This window comes from Hipposideros armiger, unplaced genomic scaffold (assembly GCF_001890085.2).
Source record: "Hipposideros armiger isolate ML-2016 unplaced genomic scaffold, ASM189008v1 scaffold_660, whole genome shotgun sequence".
NCBI lineage: Eukaryota > Metazoa > Chordata > Mammalia > Chiroptera > Hipposideridae > Hipposideros > Hipposideros armiger.
The window spans coordinates 541,168-549,555 of NW_017732010.1; positions in this window are offsets into that span (position 1 = coordinate 541,168).

The window sequence follows — 8,388 nt, forward strand, 5'->3', positions numbered from 1 at the left end:
CAATGATGGTGCCAACTTGGGCCAGTGAAGCTATGTCCTCCACAACTAGACTGAAGAACAAAAGGACAGCAACTTGTCTGTTCCCCTTCCTCCAATCCCAGTGTTGTTTCCATCCCCTCAATTCCCCAATAAAAATCTTTAAAAAAAAAAAAGATTCAGACAAAAAACTAATAGGAGAGAAATTTCTAGGGGCAATCAAGTAATGCAAGTCTCTTATTTGACATAGGAAGAATTCAAGGGACATTAAACTAGACTTTAAATCTCTTGGAACCTACATTAAAAAAATTGCCACTAGGAACTTGTTTTAAAATCTTAGTTATCAAAATACATTTTCACACAAAAAATACTTATGAACATAAATAGATTCAGGAAATTTTCTTTAAAAACAGTGATAGAACCAGTGGTACACCTCAATTAGGGGCCCATTATTGTTCATTGTGCTGCAAGAGAAGGCCAGGCCCACACACCATTTGTGTGGCTTCCTCTGAATCTAACTCTTGAATAAAGGATGCACTGAGAAAAGGGTAGAATTGCTTGAGATAAAATAATTTGGTCCAGTTAGACGTGTACTATATAGAGGCAGCATCACAATTTGTTACAAGTAAAGAGACATAACTGGGACGATTTCTACCTGCACAAGTTATAAAAGCTTAGGTCTACATACAACCAGCCTGCAGGGAACACGGGGTAAAGAAACTCCTCAGTCAGCCATTCCATACCTGGTGACAGGGTAGCCTTTCTTGTGGTTTTTGCCCCCATTAGTTCACCAGTGCACCTTTTCCTTCTGAGGTGCCTGATGTCAGTGATGAGTTTCAGCCCCAGGTTTGAGGGAGGCTTGTTTGCAATATGATAGATGACTTCACTCTTCCTAGTGCTGAGTTTATCGCACCCTTCCTCAAACGCACCTGCTGAGATGTTTGTGCCTTCCCAGCAGATCCTTGAGGACAGAAACAATGGCCATCTTGTTCAGGAATGCTGTTACTATTACTTACTAGTATTTGTAGAGAAACTTACATCTCAAAATACATACAGATACACACAGCAAAAACAACATGACAGAAACAGGGGAGAGATTTGTACACCCACCTGACTGAGGAGCAGACTGACAGAGACTAATGTGCCCAGGGGCATGATGGCTAATGGGGGGGAAGGAGGGGAACAGAGCCAGGACACAGAAACCCTCTCCTGATGCAGTGCTTTTACCTCTCCTGAAGCTAGTCACAGATGCCTGTGCTAAGACAGAGAAATAGATGCTGTTTGTATTACTATAATGCTGTAAAAAAAAAAGAAAACTAAAGGGAAATAAAAGGAAAAGGAAATCAGTTATTAGGAAAATCAGTGGTGTTTCTTTGATATTTTTTCTGAATGAATTTCAGGATTAAGTTACTCAACTGAGTAGACTGATTTAAAACTTTCAGGGTGTTGCCCAACACTGATGAATCCTATACAAAATGGGGGCCCATGGAGTACTTCAAGTCATGCTGTCTTCCTAGTTTTGTCACCCCTAATTCAGGAGCAGACAGAACAGCTTAGGTCACACAATGAAAAAATACTTTTGAAATTTTACAAAATATTCTCAATCATCCCACTGACTTCAAACCAGCGGCCTCCAAGTGCAAACGCCATAGTTATCTTAAGCAGTCAGGATATCTGAAGAATGGTAAAGCTCTGCTCAGCATTTCTTTCACTGTAGGAAACTGTAAAATTCCACAGGCACACCATACAATGTGGTTCTTATTTAGAAAAGGAAGAGAGACCGAAGACATGAGACAATATATTATTTGTTTTTAGTGTTTCTTACACTCAAGTTATTTGACTTCAGGCTGCAAGAAGCAAAGAGAGATAACCCCATATGAAGCTCCTCCTAAACTTCAAAACTCTGTGAAGGGATTGAAGACAGATGTAGGATGTCTGCTGGCTTTGATAAGAAACAGTAAAAGAAGTGACAGAGGCTTAGGAAGTGGAAAGAAACATAGACGTGTATTCATTATCCGACTTAGTAAAATTATGATAAAGAACATTTGCACTGCTTGTGCAAGAAGAAAATTAGCTACAATTCTTAAATACAGAGCATAAATGTTTGTGATAGCAGCCATCTCAATTTTAATAACAGGACAAGTAGATATGCTTCTTGGTAAAGGTTTCTATCAAATGTGAAAGGTTATAAAATGACTGCAATTTATATTACTACTTAATCATTGAAAGAATAAATCATTTGTGGGACAAGCTATAAAAAATTTTATTTGAAGCTTTCTTTTATTAAAAAGAAACTTTTTTTTTTCAATAAACTTCTTAGGGATTATGCCAAGTATGCACTTCAAAGCCTGGGAGCTAGAGACAACACATAACGTAATTATCAAAGGTTCCTGGAATTAATTCTCAAATAGTTTATTAACCTGTTAGAAATATTTATTGAAAACTACTATGAACCCTTAGTGATTGTTATATAAAGACAAAAACGTGTCCCTCTCACAGTCCTGATCTCTAACGCTTTCTTTACATTTGCTGTAGCTCTGAATTCCTACACTTCCCTCTTTATTGGTAAGCAAGGAAGAAAGCAGCAGGATATATTTATCCAGAGAGCCTGTGTAAATTATTTAAAGCTACAGCAGTTTTCCTTCATATTTATAACTTCTTTAAGCAACTGCCTAAAATAAAGTCAAGGTTTTGCTGTCTCTGTGTGTTTGATCTGTAGGGACGGTAAATAATGCACGTTTCTAAAATCAAGCTATATAACCTTGAGAATTTTCTACTTTACTTGACTGTATTAGAAGAATTGTACATGGGTGTTTTTTTTATTACAGAGTAGTTTATTTGCTTGAATTATATTTTGATCACTTCTTTGAACTTTATAAATATCAAAATTTTTATGAACTTGAGATTTACTGCCAGTAAGTAACCTAACTGCCATAATGAGCACACAAATATTAACTGTCATTAAATACAGATAGATCTAAATTTTTTTACTTTAAATTATAACTTTCAAAATATAATTAATAGATAATTTTTAAATATAAATTAAAATATAACTTTTGAGAACAAGTTATGTACATAGCTTAAACTACTTCACTTTTCAGAATTTGAACAAATTGTTTGGTGTAACATAAATATTAAATCAGTTTCTCTAACTAAAATTGGTATAAAATTACATTCTAACTTAAAGGTCTTAAAACATTGACCTAACTACCAATCAGGTTATTACTTTAACAACATGGAAATACATTTTAATATTCACTATTCTAATCAAATGTATTTAGTTTTAAAGTTTTAAGTTAAACAATAGAATCACAAGAAAATCAGAGTAGATTTAAGCACTACAACTTATTTTTACTTTATTTAAAAAAAAACTCATAATAGAAATACAGTCATGCATTGCTTGACAACAGGGATATATTTTGAGAAATGCATCATTAGTCAATTTTGTCATTGTGCAAACATTACAGAGTGAACTTACACAAATTCGGATGGTATAGCCTACTACACAGTTAGGCTATATGGTATAGCCTATTGCTCATAGGCTACAAACCTATGCATCCTACTGAAGACTGTAGGCAACTGCAACACAATGGTATTTGTATAGCTAAACACAGAAAAGATATACTAAAAAATATGGTATATAGGACTTTTATGTGATTGGCAATGTAGTAGGTTTGTTTCCACCACAATCATCACAAACATGTAAGTAATATGCTGCGCTACAACGTTATAACATCGCTAGGTGACAGGAATTTTTCAGCTTCATTATAATCTTATGGGATCACTGCCAATTGACTAAAATGTCATTATGTGACACACGACTATATAAAAATAATAGACTTTCCAATAGAAAGCCACTTTTGGACTAGTAAGACCAACAAATATTTAAGTTTCACCATTTTTACTCACATTTTTTTCTTTGCTTGGGTTCATTTTTTTTAAAACTATCAGAAGTATAATATATTTGGTGTGAAATAAAAAGGGCATGAGCGATAGAGTCATCAATAAATGACACTGACAGGGAGAGACCAAACCATGGCCATAAATGTGAAGTTTCAAGATGGCAAGAAAAACTTTTGCAATGAAGGCATGTGTTTAAGGAAGAATTCTCGGAGATCAATTGCATAAAAGAGAAAGTCCATAGGTTGAGCCCATTTTTCCTAGGGAGCTGGAATCCACTCACTCAGACCTGTGCCAGCATAGGAACTCTGGTTTCTAGTCCTGTCTCATGGTAGTTTTCGTCCTCCTAAAGAATTTAGGTCTATCACTTACTCTCACACAGTGAGGATGCTTCAGTTGTGGTGTCTGAATCAGGGATATGTCTATGATCTTTGACTTCCCTTGCTTGGGAAAAAATAAATTCCTAAAGAGATGGTCTAAAATTATTCATGTAAACTTGATTTTTCAAATATCTAGTGGCCCCTTCTCCTACTCTTGACCCATCCAAAATGGGGACAGAAGCCTGAGGTGAAAGGGACCTAACATATATAAAATCAGCCTGATTGTCTGACAAGCATGTCGATTGTCATAAACTTCAACTCTTTCATTGTATAGTTGATAGAATTAGTGAACATATGAACTCATTTCAGTAGAAAGCACTGAGAGGATCTGCCCATGTGCTCCATGTATGCACCTTCAGAGAGGGGAAAGTTTGGAACAATGAAGGAACAGGAAATTGAAAGTTACTTGTTTTGTTAGTTTTATGGCAAAAGCTCCAATCTCTAATACCATCCTCCACATGAAGCTGGGATATATAAAGGAGACACTTAACAATAAACAACAATTTTGCATAATATTTTGCACAAAATTTTGTTAATGTGTTTTATTATTCAAGTTATCAAAGCTAAAAGGTTCTCTCTGAGGCACATCTGTTAGTCCCTAAAGAAAAATGTACATGGATAATATAATGCAAAAAGAAAGGAACATAATGATGAAATCATGCTAAATCAGGAATATACAAGCACTATTTTAGAAATGATAGCAAGAATATATTCCCAACTTGCATAACCTTAACAGTGTTATACAAGTCACTGGATGGTAATCTCAACTATTTTTATGTTCCTTCAGATCAGTATAAAATATCCAATCTAAGTAATCCTAAAAATTATTGTCAATGGCATACTAGATAGTCTTTGAATAGCTCATCTCAATAAGAATCTTAACATTATATCAGTTTTTCAATATAAACTAAAAAATGGCTCTAATTCTAAATTAGGTATTAAAAATAAGTTGGGACGATACCCAAGATGGTGGAGAAGATAAGCATTGTACCTGCTTCCTTCCATGAATGCATTAAAATTAAATTACAGAGCAATCAACCTGGAGAACCATCTGAAGTCTGGCTGAACAGTTTTACAACTAAGGATATAAAGAAGAAGCCACTGTGAGACTGGTAGAAGACAGGAGATGGGAAACAAACAGACTGGCCCCAAACCTCTATGTGGTGGTTGAGGATCAGGAGGGGTATCTCAGCCATGGAGGCTCCCGAAGAGAGAAGGGAGGAACCCAAGCCCCACTCCAGGCTCCTCAGAGTGGAGTACTGACCCTGGGAAGAAGAGCCTTCACAACATCTGGCTGTGAAAAACAATGGGGATTCCAACCATCCAGGTAGGATGGAAGGCTCTGGGAAACCCAGACATCCTCTTAAAGGACCTGCACACAGACTCACTCGCAGGCATCACCTTGGGCTCCCATGGAGGGATGGTGACTCAGAGGGTATCAGAGGCATATGGGGAGCAAACTGAGATGTGTGGCTTCAAGGTCAAGGCTGGAGGACAGTCCCATTTTCCCTGTGAGTGGGTTCTCCTCCTGTGCAGCTGGGAGGCAGCAGCCATCTTTAATGTGTTGAGTCTGGCCCCTATACTTACAGCCAAATCTGAATCTGATTTGTCTAGTAAGCTTCAAAGCCCTGCCCTGCTGATTGAATGGTAGCCCACGCCACTCAACTCCCCCAATGCCAGAGGCACTTTCTCCATGAGTAGCCAGCCCCTCCTGCATTGCATTCTTTCTTGGAAAGCTATTGGAGTTCATGGACACCAGGTAGGCAACAACTGGCTTTAGCATGCTCTGAGACTTTTGCTGAGTAGCTCCAGTCTCAGCACTTGCAGCAAACCAGAGTCTTCATTAACATGGTGACTACAATGCTTCCCACTGTAGTGACTCCCTGAGATCCTGCCTCACCCAACTTGCATACCCCATGAGGCTTTATCAGTGGCTGAACTTTAAGGGAGCTGGCAGGCAGAAGCAGGACTTAGGGTGTCCTAGATTTTTGTGGAGCTACCCCAGGCCTGGTATTGGTGGCAGCCATCCTTGGTTTACAATGTGACCTCTCCCACATCTAGATTTAGCGCAGTCAGTAAAAAATCACAGATAGCTTCATAGCTTCTACCAGGTACTCTGCAGCCAGTCACAGGCAGTGGGTGACCTGGCCTGCATAGAAGTCCCTCTCAAGAGTCCCCAGAACTAACATACTTAGAGGTTGGCTTCTGACTACAGCAGAGCACGGCCCAATTAACCCCAACAGCCACCCACTCAAAGGATGGTCTCAACAAGCACCAGAGCCTGCTGGAGCAATATCACTTAGTGGAGTAAGCCCCACAAACAGCAGCCTATAAGCAGTAGATGTGGCCAAACCTCATAGCCAGTCAGCCTGAGGGTCAATCCTACCCACTGACATGACAATAGCTATCAAGGCTCAACTATAACTGAAAGGCACACACAACTCACACAAGGGACACTCCTGGAGCACCCGGAACGCGTGACCAGGGAGACACTACCAGGGCCCCACAGCGCACCTACTACATAAGGCCACCTGGCCAAGACTGGGAGACATAGCAGATATACCTCATACATAAAAACAAACACAGAGAGGCAGCCAAAATGAGAAAACAAAGAAATACATTTCAAGTAAAAGAAAAAGAGAAGACAGTCAAAAATAGAACTAAATGAAATGGCAAGCAACCTACCAGAGACAGAGTTCAAAACAATGCTTATAAGGATGCTCAAGGAACTTAGTGAGAACTTCAACAAAGAAATAGCAAGCATAAAAAATGACATAGAAACCATAAAAAGAGAACCAGTCAGAAGTGAAGAATATAGTAATTGAAATGAATAATGCACTAGAAGGAATCACCAGCAGAGTACATGAAGCAGAGGATCAAATCAGCAATTTGGAAGACAAGGTAGCAGAAAACACCCAATCGGAACAGCAAAAAGAAAAAAGAATTGAAAAATGGGGATAGTTTAAGAGACCCCTGGGACAAAATCAAGCATAACAACATTTGCATCATAGGGGTACCAAAAGAAGAGAGAGAGTAAGGAATTCAGAACCTATTTGAAGAAATAATGATGAAAAACTTTCCTAACCTGGTGAAGGAAATAGACATACAAGCCCAGGAAGTACAGAAAGTCCCAAACAAGATGAACCCAGACAGGCCCACACCAAGACACATTACAATTAAAGTGACAAATGTTAAAGACAAAGAGGAAATCCTAAAAGCAGGAAGAGACAGCAACTAGTAACTTATAAGGGAGCTTTCAAAAGCCTGCCAGCTGATTTCTTAACAGAAACTTTGCAGGCCAGAAGGAATTGGCACAAAATATTCAAAGTGATGATAAACAAGGACCTACAACCAAGATTACTCTAACCAGCAAAGCTATCATTTAGAATCAAAGGACAGATAAAGAGCTTCCCAGACAAGAAAAAGCTAAACGAGTTCATCACTACCAAACCAGTATCACAAGGAATGTTAGAGGGGTTTCTTTAAGATAAAAAAAATGAAAAGATCAAAAATATGAATAAAAAATGGCAATAAATACATATCTATCAATTACTTTAACTGTAAATGGATTAAATGTTTTAATAGAAAAGACATAGGGTGGCTCAATGGGTAAGAAAATAAGACCCTTACATATACTGCCTATCGGAGATTCACTTCACATTGAAAGACACACACAGACTGGAAATAAAGACATGGAAAATGATATTTCATAAAAATGGAAACAAACAAACAAAAAAGCTGGGGTAGCAATAGTTATACCACACAAAATACACTTTAAAACAAAAGCTATAACAAGACACAAAGAAGGACCTAGTAATCCCACTTCTGGGTATTTATCCAAAGAAACCCAATACACTACTTCAAGGTCACATGTGCATCCACATGTTTATTGCAGCACTGTTTACAGTAGCCAAGATATGAAGGAAATTTGGGTGTTCATGAATGGATGAATGGATAAAGAAGAGGTGGTACATACATGTGATAGAATATTACTCAGCCATAAAAAGGAATGAAATCTTGCTATTTACAACAACATGGATGGACCTAGAGCATATTGTGCTGAGTGTAGTAAGTCAGACAGAGAAAGACAAATGCCACATGATTTCAATAATAAGTGGAAGCTAAAGAACAA